Below are 12518 nucleotides of genomic sequence, written 5' to 3'. Positions count from 1 at the left end.
GGTGTGCCGGTGTTACAGCGCAGTATTGGGGTGGGAGTTACCCGATTTTCCAGGTGTTGTGTGTCTCAGTTCCCCTGGCTAGGAAAAGGGACTCCCTTCCCCCTCGCGCTTCCCAGGTGAGGCGATGCCTGCCCTGCTTCAGCTCTCGCTGGTCGGGCTGCAGCAGCTGACCAGCACCGATTGTCCGGCACTCCCGAGTGAGATGACCCCAGTACCTCAGTTGAAAATGCAGAAATCGCCGGTCTTCTGTGTCGCTTGCGCTGGGAGATGGAGACTGAAGCTGTTCCTATTCGGCCATCTTGCTCCGCCCCCCAGCTGTGTTTTCTTGTAATGTCTTTGTCTCATATTGATATCAGGGTAATATTGATATCAAATGAAATAAAGTTAGTTGGGAAGTTTCCTTCCTCCTCTGTTTCCTGAAAAAAGTTTTTGTAACATTGGTATTGTTTCCTCCCTTAATAGTTTGATAGAATTCACCAGTGAAGTATATTTTTTCTCTATAGGAAGATTTTAAATTACTGATGCAGTTTCTTTACTCGATATTGGTATATAGTTTTTCCTTTTTCCTGTAGTCAGTTTTGGTAATTTGTGTCTTTCTAGGAATTGTTCTATTTTATCTGAGCTGTCTAATTTTTTACCTTAAAGTTATTACACCATTTTCTTAACATCCTTTTAAGGATAAGGTCTGTGGTGATATTTCTCTTTCATTCTTGATTTTGGGAATTAGTGTCTTCTTTCTTTTTTCTTGGTCAATGTAACTAAACATTATTTATTTTCTTGACTTTCTGAAATAAGCAATTTTGGATTTCTTTGGTTGTTTTTAATGTTATCCTGTTCTGTATATATCATTTTCCACCGTGACCTTTGTATTTCATACATCCTACTTACTTTTGGCTTGGTTTACTCATCTTTTTCTAGAGTGTTAAGATGGAAGTTTTAATTATCAATTTTAGATTACTTTTTCTTTCTGTTTCTAAAGCTATACATTTTCCTCTATACACTGCTTTAATTGCATCCTGTAAATAATGGTATGTTTTTTGTTTTTTGTTTTTTGTGTTTTTTTTTTTGTATTTTAAGTTTATAACATTTTATTTATAAAAATAGGCTGGGGAAAAAGGATTTATACCACTGCACTCTTTCCTGGGGGAGAAATATTTTGGGCCATTTTTGAATTTCTTTTCTTCTTAACAATTTTCAAAGTCACATTTGAATTCCTTGAGAATGCTATTTGTCAACAAAAAAGCTCAAGTGAAAAGGAGGAGGGAAACTGGGGAAGTATGAAGAAAGGGAGTGGGAGAAGAAGGAGTGGGCATACAACAGCTAACACATAAAGAAATGACTTTTACTGAAATGACTCTGCACTGTGCCTCATGCACTAGGTGATGCAAGCATGCTGCTCAAACATCAACACCAAATGTCATTTAGAAATGGTGGTCTTCTCTGGGTTCTGACGGACACTTTTTCCCCAACATGGCACTATTAAATGATGCTTTCAAGGCAGACACTAAGACATTACTCCAAAGAGAAGGCTGTGGTGGCAGATGCTGGGGCCATATTCTTCATAGGCCTTCTTGGTGTGACAGTCTGAAATAACTCCAAAGTTGAGGCTAGCATTAAGCTTCCAAACCATAAGGCATAGTGCTGCATGTGATGGATTGCCACCCGAACCTCTGCAAGCTTAGGTTTGATTCTCCTGCCACTGAGCTACTTTACTGAGTTTTAATCTGACATGTACCACTCTTCAAATCTCTCTGCAGTTGAGGTTCAAATTCCTGAACATGGTCAAACCTCTTGAAAGAACAACATTCTTATACAGTGGACAATGCACGTCAATGGGACAGTTTTGTATTCATCAACAATATTCAAGATGGATTCCATAACGTCTGGGTTGGCAAACTCTGGGTAAAAAAAATATTTCAGGTTGCAGGAACCTTTTGTAACCAACATCTATTATGAATTTCTCCTGGTTGATCACATTGATACCTGTGTACTGTTTGATCCACTTCCAGGATCCACGTCATACTTAGCAAATTCCTTGACTATATCAGGGCAAATGTAATAGTATTTCTCCTTCATGGCTTCTGTGGTCTCCAGTGACTGCTCAAGAGGGATTCCTACCTCCCTCTCCCTTAGCAGCTGTTGCATGAAATACGCAATATCACCTACAATCAGGATGTGTTTGATGCAACTCCCAATTACATAACCTTCTACAACTGGGAGAACATGGGTGACTCCATCTCTTTTGTCAATTACTATACTCATTAACATACATTCACCCACTTGTTGAGATGTCCAAGATACCGCCAAGGCCAGTACCTCCTGAACTGCAATGTAGAATCCTGGTACATTAAATAATTCAAACATAATTTCTGCAAAAATGCTCTGTATTTTCTAGTGTATTCAGTGGAAGTTCTGTCATTAAAAAATAATGGTCCTCAGATTCTGCTCAAAAATATTTAAAAGCCACTTGCTCCATGAACCTTTCCATAATACCCCAGTCTTCAGTGATTCCATGTCATATTGACCACTTTGTAGCATGCATAGATTTATCAATGGCTTCATCCTGTATTAAAAAAGTCAAGGTCATCAACTCCCCTCAACATTCTCCTTTGGACTTTGTCATCCACCTTTGCTGACTCTCTGATAGAAATGCATGAAAGAATAGTAAACTATGCCTCAATGTTGCCTGCATAGCCAAGTTTGGAATACCTACTGAAGTTGTCCCAGGGCTGAGACCCGGAGCACTGGATGCAGCTCAACCTCCAGGTGTGGGCTGGATGCCAGGGGCTGAGAGCAGGGCCATGGAGGAGCCAGCATGGGCACTGAGTGGCTCTTACCTGATGCCACAGTCTGCCACACAGGAAGGCAGGAAGCCTGCCATGCTTGGAATACACAGCACTTAGCCCCACTGGCTACGCTGGAGCACCCTGCCACCATGCACTCGGCAACCCACTCACACCATATGCCACATCTCCTGCGTGTTTCCATTTTTATTATAAGATATATTGTAGATGGGTGCAGCAAACCACCATGGCACATGTATACCTATATAACAAACCTGCACGTTCTGCACATGTATCCCAGAACTTAAAGTACAATACATTTTAAAAAAGGAGTATTTTAAAGGCTCAATCTACTGTTTGACAGTCATGGAAATAGTGAATGGGAGTTAAAGGGAAAAAAATAAGCAAAAGAAGGAACGGAGGAGGAAAGGGAAAAAGAAAGGAAAGAAAAGAAAAGGAAAAGGGAAATACAAGAAAAGAGACCAAATAAATAAATAAATAAATAAGTGACTGAAAGTCTGGGAGTTGGCAAATATGTATTCAGACAACACTGACAAAATAGGCCTCTTGCTAAAAATAGCAGAATGCACAAAGTACAGTAGCAGCCTGTCTGTCCTGAGAGGCTGGGGAGGTTTAGGAAAAGAGGCTGGGCAGGTTGGAGACAGATAAGTATGCAGTCAGTTTTTGCTTGGTGGAGAAAGTAATCATGGGTGATTCAGAAAAAGGAAGATGCTTACGTAATAATTGTTTTGTACTTTTTTTTTTTTTTGGTCTTCTATTACTTTCATAAAATTATCTTTGCAACAAAAGTTATTAACACTTTCAGGACTCCTTGTATGCAAAATTCTTTGAATTGGATTTCTTAATTTGTGATCACACTGGTAATTTAGCACAATGAATTGAATGTGTGTCTTTATGTTTAAAGGGAAAAATAAAATTCGAAACAGCATATTTGATGTAATTTATGATTAGATAATAGAGAAATATCAATTTTAATATAATTTTTAGAAAGTAAACCTTTGGCTGGTCATGGTGGCTCACGCCTGTAATCCCGGCACTTTGAGAGGCTGAGGCAGGTGGATCACGTGAGGTCAGGAGTTCAAGACCAGCCTGACCAACAGGGAGAAACCCTGTCTCTACTAAAAAAAACAAATTAGCCGGGTGTGGTGCCGCATGCCTGTAATCCCAGCTACTCGGGAGGCTGAGGCAGGAGAATCGCTTGAACCTGGGAAGCGGAGGTTGTGGTGAGCCGAGATCATGCCATTGCACTCCAGCCTGGGCAACAAGAACGAAACTCCGTCTCAAAAAAAAAAAAAAAAAAAAAAATTCTTGTTAGTGGAACTACTAAAAAAAATACAATGACTCTAAACTCATATCTTACCATACAGTAAATGTATATCAGAATTTAAGCAGGAGAGAAATCGTTTTTAACTTTTTTTTATTTTTACTCATCAAAAAACCATATGAGCTAAAAATACCAAGGCTTCCTAAAATGTACAAACCTCACCACAGCTTTACCACACTGTTTTGTTTTGGGTTTTGCTATTTTAAAATATAAAATAATTCTTCAGTATAACTCATAATTATTTAACCATCAGTAATACTTTGTTATTTATATTAATAAATTCTGCTTCCTTTTGTGAGATTAATTATCCATAGCTTTTGCCAGTCTGTTTCTGGGCATTTTACTATTTCTCTACTCAGAGTTGTAATTGCACTTTATCTATCCTTCTTAATCAGAACATCCTTCCTTTATACCAGTGTTTAAAAAATAAATTTAACACTTAATTCAATTTAATACTTCTAAATAAACATATATATATATATATAACATAGTCAAGTTCATTAGGAATATATGTGTGATTTTTCACATTTCTTTAATGTCCAAAAAGATATCCCACTGCATATATGTTTTCTGGTGAGGTTTTTATATACATATTGTTTATTATTCTTTTTTCCTGACACTGGTGCTTCTCAAATTATCTGTGATGAAGAAACAGATGTGGTTTTTTTATTTTGTTTTTCTTCCTTTCTTTAAAAAAAATTTTTTTATTTTGGGTTCAGGGGTATATGTTCGGGTTTGTTACGTAGGTAAACTTGTGTCATGCGGGTTTGTTGTACAGATTATTTTGTCACCTAGGGACTAAGCTTAGTAGACTAGTACCCAATCATTTTTGTTTTTAATTTCCCATTTGATGTAGACTGATACTTACTTTTTATAAGATACAATGTCAAATTGCTACAGAACTTTGTAATCACTCTGCATTTCTGTATTTGTCTTGTCACTGAGAACAATCCTTGGCACCAGCCAAGAGGGCCCCTGACCAAAAGCACAGGGAGTGTCCTTGCTTCCTGTCAGCATTGCTTCCTGTCAGCATTCTGCTCACTAAACAAGTGCTTGAACCACCCCCTTCTCTTGTCTATTGATATTCAAGCAAAATCTCAATGCAAAAAGAGAATCCATGATGTAATTAGAGAAGAGAACGTGTTCTTTTTGCATATATCCTTAAAAAATCTTTCCTCAAAATGTCAAAAATTCTATTACCAGAAATGTTCTGATTTTCCTAGAATGCAAGAATTCCTGGAAGAACATCTTACAGATTGCAATATTCTTTCATGCTCACTAGTTCATTTTATTGTAACAAAACCTATGTATATTGGCAAGAGATAATTTTTTATCCCCATTTTACAGACAATAAAACTGACTTACAGGTTTTAAAAAATTATATTTATATATATATATAGAAAAAACAAGAAAACACTTGTGTTTTCTTCTTTCACCCATAATTACCATTTGCATATATCTCCTAATCTCCTATCCTTTTACATTCAACCTGCTTGTTTTATGGAAAGTTTGTTTCTTATAGGCACCATATAGCTGAATCTTGTTTTTTTAAAGTCCTGTATGGTAATAGTTGCCTTTTGATTTTAGTCCATTCACATTTAACATAATTATTGATATGGTTGGATTTGCATTTAACATCTTGTTATTTGTTTTCCATGTGTCATATCTTTTTGTTTTTCTTTTCTCACATTACTGCTTCTTTCATGTTAACCAAGTATTTTTAGTGCCCTATTTCAATTTCTCTGTTGATTTTTGCTATGTTTTCTAGCTTTTTGTTGTAGTGGTTTCTCTGGGGCTGGTTTTTTTTTTTTTTTTTCTTTGTTTTTGTTTTTTTGTTTTTTGAGACAGTCTCACTCTGTTGCCCAGGCTGGAGTGCAGTGGAACGATCTCAGCTCACAGCAAGCTCCGCCTCCCGGGTTCACGCCATTCTCCTGCCTCAGCCTCCCAAGTAGCTGAGACTATAGGTACCTGCCACCACGCCCGGTTAATTTTTTGTATTTTTAGTAGACACGGGATTTCACCATGTTAGCCTGGATTGTCTCCATCTCCTGACCTCGTGATCTGCCCGCCATGGCCTCCCAAAGTGCTGGGACTACCGGTGTGAGCCACCGTTCCCGGCCTCTCTGGGGCTTATTTTTTTAAGAGACAACGGCATGGTCGTAGCTTATTGCAGCCTCAAACTCCTGGGCTCAATCAGTCCTCTCACCTTTGCCTGTCAAGTAGCTGGGACCACAGGCATGTGTCATCACACCTGGGTAATTTTGCTTAAATTTTTTTAGAGACAGTTGTATTAGTCCATTCTTGCATTGCTTTCAAATACCTGAGAGTCAATAATTTATGAGAGGTTTAATTGGCTCACAGTTCTGCAGGTTGTACAGGAAGCATAGAGGCATCTGCTTCTGGGAAGCCTTTAGGAAGCTTACAATCGTGGCAGAAGAAAAATGCATATCACATAGCGAAAGCAGGAGTAAAAGAGCAAGGGTCAGTACCACACACTTTTAAATGAGATCTCACAAGAACTTACTCACTGTCACAAGGACAGCACCAAGAGGATGGTACTAACCATTCATGAGAAATCTGCCCCCATGATCCATTCACCTCCCAGCAGGACCCACCTCCAACTTTGGGAATTACAATTCAACATGAGATTTGGGCAGGGACATATATCCAAACTATATCAACAGAGTCTCATTGTGTTGCTTGCCTCCCAAGTACCTTTGGGGATTATAATAATCAATCATCTTCACTTTTTACAATCTACTTTGGTTTAATAATTTTTACTTAATTCCAGTGTTATATAGCAACTTTGATCCAATGTACCTCTTATATGCTATAAACTTAGCAGTATTGTTATAGTTATTGCCTATAATAATCATATGCTTTTTTAAAAGAGATTAAATCAGAATACACACACACACGCACACACACGCATCTTTTATACTTACAAACTTATTTACCATTTCCAGTGCCACTTATTCCTTATAGGTTCAAGTTGCCATCTGGTGTCATATCCTTTTATCTTTATATATATATATACTTTAAGTTCTAGGATACATGTGCACAACATGCAGGTTTGTTACATATGTATACATGTGCCATGTTGGTGTTCTGCACCCATTAACTCGTCATTTACATTAGGTATATCTCCTAATGCTATCCCTCCCCAATCCCCCCACCTCATGTCAGGCCCTGGTGTGTGATGTTCCCCACCCTGTATCCAAATGTTCTCATTGTTCAATTCCCACCTATGAGTGAGAACATGCGGTGTTTGGTTTCCTGTCCTTTTATCTTAAAAGCATTTTCTTTAGTGTTTCTTTATCAAGGGTAAGTTATCTTTATTTTTATTTATCTGGAAATGTCTTTATTTCAGCTTCATTTTTGAAGGATCATTTAACTGGATACAGAATTCTTGATTGACAGTTATTTTTCCCTGCATTTTTGAAATGTCACTTCATAAGGCCTCCATTTTTTCAGATAAAAATGCCAGTATTGATCATATTATTGTTCTCCTGTATGTGATAAGTCATCTCTTGCTACTTTTATAATTTTTTTATTATCCTTGGTTTTCACCAATTTGACAGTTATGGCTCTAGGTGTGAATCTCTTTGTGTTTATCCTACTTGAGATTTGTTGAACTTCTTATATCTGAAGATTAATGTTTTTCATAACATTTTTTAAGTTTTCAGACGTGTTTTCAAATATTTTTCTGCCCCCTTATCTCTCTCTTCTCCTGGAATTCCCATTATGCATATGTTAGTGCTCTTGATGGTATCCCATAAGTTTCTGAGGATCTGTTTATTATCCTTTTTTTTTTTGTTCTTCAGATTGATTAACCTCTATTGGTCTATCTTGAAGTTCACTGATACTTTCTTTCACAAGGTCAAATGTGCTATTGAACCTCACTAGTGATTTTTTCACTTTAATTGTTGTACTTTTCAATTCTAGATTTCTATTTTTAAGTATATTCTGTCTCCTTATTCATATTCTCTATTAGACAGAACATTGTTACCATATTTTTAATTTGAATATATTTATAATATATACTTTGAAAATTTTCTAAATCTGATATCTGAATTCAGACAGTTTCTATTCACTGCTTTTTCTTTCCAGAGTATAAGCCATATTTTCCTGTTCCCTTACACATCTAATAATTTTTAACTGAAAACTGAACACTTTAATTATACATTATAGCAAATCTGGATTTGGTTTTTATTTGTGGTTGTTTTGTTGTTGTTATTGTTTTGGTAATTGGCCTATACTTGTACTGTATAATCCTTGTGCCCAATGGTTTTCAGCAGTGATGTCTTTTATATTGTGTTGTTGTTGTTATTATTGTTTTAGCCTGTCTTTCTAGGAATTTCCTTTGTGTCTGTTGCATAGTTTGATTTTGGAGAGACATTATGTTAAAGCTAGTAAGGCTTACACTCTCTGCCAAATAATCTCTGGGTGGGTGGGTGAATGCATTCAAAGTTGCAATTAATACTCAAGTCTCACTTCATTTTTACTTTTTGTCATACTTTCTTGAGTCTCTCCTACACTTCCACACTTTTCCAATCAGCCATATATGTGTGGAGAACTTATCTCAAACTGTCTATGACTCTCTCCTTTCCAGGATCTCTCATTTTTTTTAAGTAATACTCAGGTTTTTAATTTATTATAGTGAAAGGACACAAAGCAAAATTAGCAAAGGGAAAAAGGTGTATGTGGTAAAGTCTGGAGGAAACCAGGCACAAGCTTCCCAGAATCACCTCCTGTGGAGTTACAAGGATGTGTTTTTCTTTCCCAGCATGAAATTTTGACAGCACATGTGCAATGTCGTCTACCAGGACCAGAGTCTCCTTAGAGACTAAGTACTCAGGATTTTATGGACGTTACTCTCCTTCACATGTACCAGAATTCCAGACTCCCAGAAGGAAAGCAGCTGTTCAGAGTAAACCACAGTGTTTGTATAAGCATTTTAGGCACAGTGAGCCACTCTTCTCAGAGAATTGGAACTTGGAATTGGGAAACTCTAGCCTTGCATGTGGGTCTTTCTTTTCTTTCTTTTCTCTCTCTCTCTCTCTCTCTCTCTCTCTCTCTCTCTTGAATTCCAGGATACATGTACAGAACGTGCAGGTTTGTTACATAGGTATACATGTGCCATGGTGGTTTGCTGCACCTATTGACCCTCAGGACCTCTCATTTAAATTTTTGTCTTGTCTTCCACTTCCCCAACTGAGACTGCAACTGCAGACTAGTAAAGCTACAATTCTCTCTGTTCATTCCCAAACCACTCTGCTATATTTAACTGGCAAAACCATTGATTTCTTCCCTCTACTCCATACCAAATCCACTCCTGCCCCCAGCCCTAACAGGAAAGCTGCTGGTTTTTACATCTAGCTTCATACTGGTAAAACTGCAGTTTTTCCCAACTGAGCTTGGGGATGAAAAGAGGGATGGGAGTGTATTAGTCCATTTTCATTCTGCTGATAAAGACATACCCAAGACTGGGAAGAAAAAGAAGTTTAATTGGACTTATAGTTCCAGATGGCTGGGGAGACCTCAGAATCATGGCAGGAGGTGAAAGGCACTTCTTACATGGTGGCGGCAAGAGGAAGATGCAAAAGCAGAAACCCCTGATAAAGGCATCAGATCTTGTGAGGCTTATTCACTACCATGATAACAGTATGGGGGGAACCACCCCCGTGATTCAATTATCTCCCACCAGGTCCCTCCCACAACACGTGGGAATTATGGGAGTACAATTCAAGATGAGATTTGGGTAGGGACACAGAGCCAAACCACATTAGGGAGCATCCCCAGTCAGGAAGGGCTCAGACTTTTACCAATCCTACCAAAAACCCTAATACTTTTTTCAAGAATAAATGCTTCTTAATTTGATAACTGTCTTTGATGAGTTTTCAGGGTACTAAAATGATTGTTTTTGGTATTTTGTGCAATTTTAGGGGAGAGTTTTGGTGTGGAAATAAATTGCCAACCTTTTCCTGTCACCTCACAACCTTATCTCTGTATCTTCTGATTAACAATTTTCATTAGTAATGTGTTACACAACCAATAATTGTTGAGACTAACCTACATTTTACCAATTACTTTGCACATTGATCCTTCCTTTTTGGTTCTATGTTATATTTCTAAAGCATATCTTTCAGTAGATTTTTCCCCAGTAAAAAATGGCATATGTTCTTAAATGTATTTGTTTGACAATATCTTTCATTTGTCTTTTGTTTGAGTGACAGTTAACTGGCTACTGAATTCAACATTGAATGACTTCTTTATCTCTGTACTTTGAAGATTTTAATTATCTTCCATCTTCTATTGTTGCTATTAAGAATTGAGAATCTGCTTTATTGTTTATTTCATTATGATTAATCTCTTTGTCTAGATTCTTTAAGATTTTATTTTTGCCTTTGGTAGTCTATAGTTTCTCAACATTTTATCTAAGTGTCTACTTTTACTTAATCCTGATTAGAACTCATTTGACTTCCTGTGTCCAAATCAATAAAAACCTTAATCAATTCTGTAAAATTTGAAGCCAGTTTTCTTCTCAAATATTATATCTTCTTCATTCTTTCAATTATGTTTCTGAAACTACATTAGCTGTGTTTTAGATATTTTCCATCATCTAAATCTCTCATTTTCTACCTCACTTTTTTATGCTATGCTCTTAAGTAATTTCCTCATATCTACCACTTTGCTGTGTTCTCCTTCAGCCATGTCTAGACTGCTATTTGGGGTACTTAGTGGGGTTTTTTAGTTGAGTAACTTTTAAAGTTTTTTCTAGATGTTCTATTTAATTATTTTGCAATACTTTCAAGTAGTTTTTTCTTCTCATGTCTCCAATTTTTAAAAAATTGTCTCTAGTCCCATTGAAAATACATATTTTATAGTGTCTATCTAGTGGTTCTATTAGCTGAGGTTTTTAGACATCTAATCCCATTCTTTGTTGTATCTGTTAACTTTTGCTCATGGGATATTTCTTCTTATTTTATTTTAAGTTCAGATTCACTTGGTTTTACCTTTGAGACTTTATGCGGTCTGGGATCAGGAGTGTCTGTTAGAGATTTTTTGAATTAGCATCTACCAAGTGTTCTAGGGATACTTCTATGCAGGGACAGTTTTATGGTAGATTTAGAACTTTGGGATCCCTAAACTGTGCATGTAATATAAATTTGAGACCTACACATAAGTTGGATGAGGCCAGTGTTGCATATGAATTCTCAAAAAAGACTTTGCCACCCAGAGACCAGCTAAGACAAACTGTCTTGTCTTCTCAGTTTGTCAGTAGGATGACATTTTCTGGTCCATTCTTTTTTCTTCTTCTTCTTTTTCTTGAAATGGAGTTTTGCTCTTGTTGCCCAGGCTGGAGTGAAGTGGCGCCATCTCAGCTCACTACAATGTCCGCCTCCTGGGTTCAAGCGATTCTCCTGCCTCAGCCTCCCAAGTAGCTGGGATTACAGGCATGCGCCACCAGGACAGGCTAATTTTTTGTATTTTTAATAGAGACGGCATTTCACCATGTTGGTCAGGCTCATCTTGAACTCCTGACCTCAGGTGATCCACCTGCCTCTGCCTCCCAAAGTGCTGGGATTACAGGCACGAACCACCGCGCCCAGCCTCATCCATTCTTTTAGTAAGAGTTTAGCCCTCCAAGGCTTCCAGGTTTGACAATAATCAGAGGGGAGGGGGGAAAGAAACTTTGTTCTAACTTTCTGCCTGGAGTAAGTCAACATCCTCCTCTTTTACCCTGGCAAATTCTATACAGCCAGAAAGGGGTCATAGCTAAAAAATGCCTGTAAGTTGTTTTAAAAACGTTAAAAGCATTACCTACTATGATTCATGGCAAATGATTTAATTAGCATATGGAAATTTACCATGTTATTGTCTGTCCTTTACAGAAACCTATGGATTCCTCTGTGAGTAGCACCTAGTTGCCAGAAACAAGATGTCTAGTAACTTATACCTACTCATCTTATCTACCTCTACTTCCTACACATAATCTAAGATACTTTATATTTATTCCCACAAAGTCTAGGTTCATTTCTTCTATCCATTACCTCCTCTAATACATTTATGCCAAATATCAATTGAATTATCCTTTCAAAATAAAGATTTAGTAGGTTCCTGTTAAAAGATTTGGCACCCTGACACGTTGATCTTCAATAAGGTTGTGAATTCTTTTTTTTTTTTTTTTTTTTTTTTTTTTTTTGAGACGGAGTCTCGCTCTGTTGCCCAGGCTGGAGGGCAGTGGCCGGATCTCAGCTCACTGCAAGCTCCGCCTCCCGGGTTTACGCCATTCTCCTGCCTCAGCCTCCTGAGTAGCTGGGACTACAGGCGCCCGCCACCTCGCCCGGCTAATTTTTTGTATTTTTTAGTAGAGACGGGGTTTCACC

General features: G+C 37.6%; 1 protein-coding gene and 1 pseudogene across 1 annotated transcript in view; one reads left to right on the top strand and one right to left on the bottom strand.

The window, feature by feature from the left end:
- SLC9B1 (solute carrier family 9 member B1) overlaps positions 1-12518 on the top strand; it is a 126917-nt gene that overhangs the window by 65257 nt on the left and 49142 nt on the right. The gene's annotated exons all lie outside the window — the stretch shown is intronic.
- On the bottom strand, positions 1505-2881 carry LOC111547979 (annotated as a pseudogene).

Source organism: Piliocolobus tephrosceles, chromosome 3, assembly GCF_002776525.5.
Source record: "Piliocolobus tephrosceles isolate RC106 chromosome 3, ASM277652v3, whole genome shotgun sequence".
NCBI lineage: Eukaryota > Metazoa > Chordata > Mammalia > Primates > Cercopithecidae > Piliocolobus > Piliocolobus tephrosceles.
This window is presented reverse-complemented; position numbering and strand designations above follow the sequence as displayed.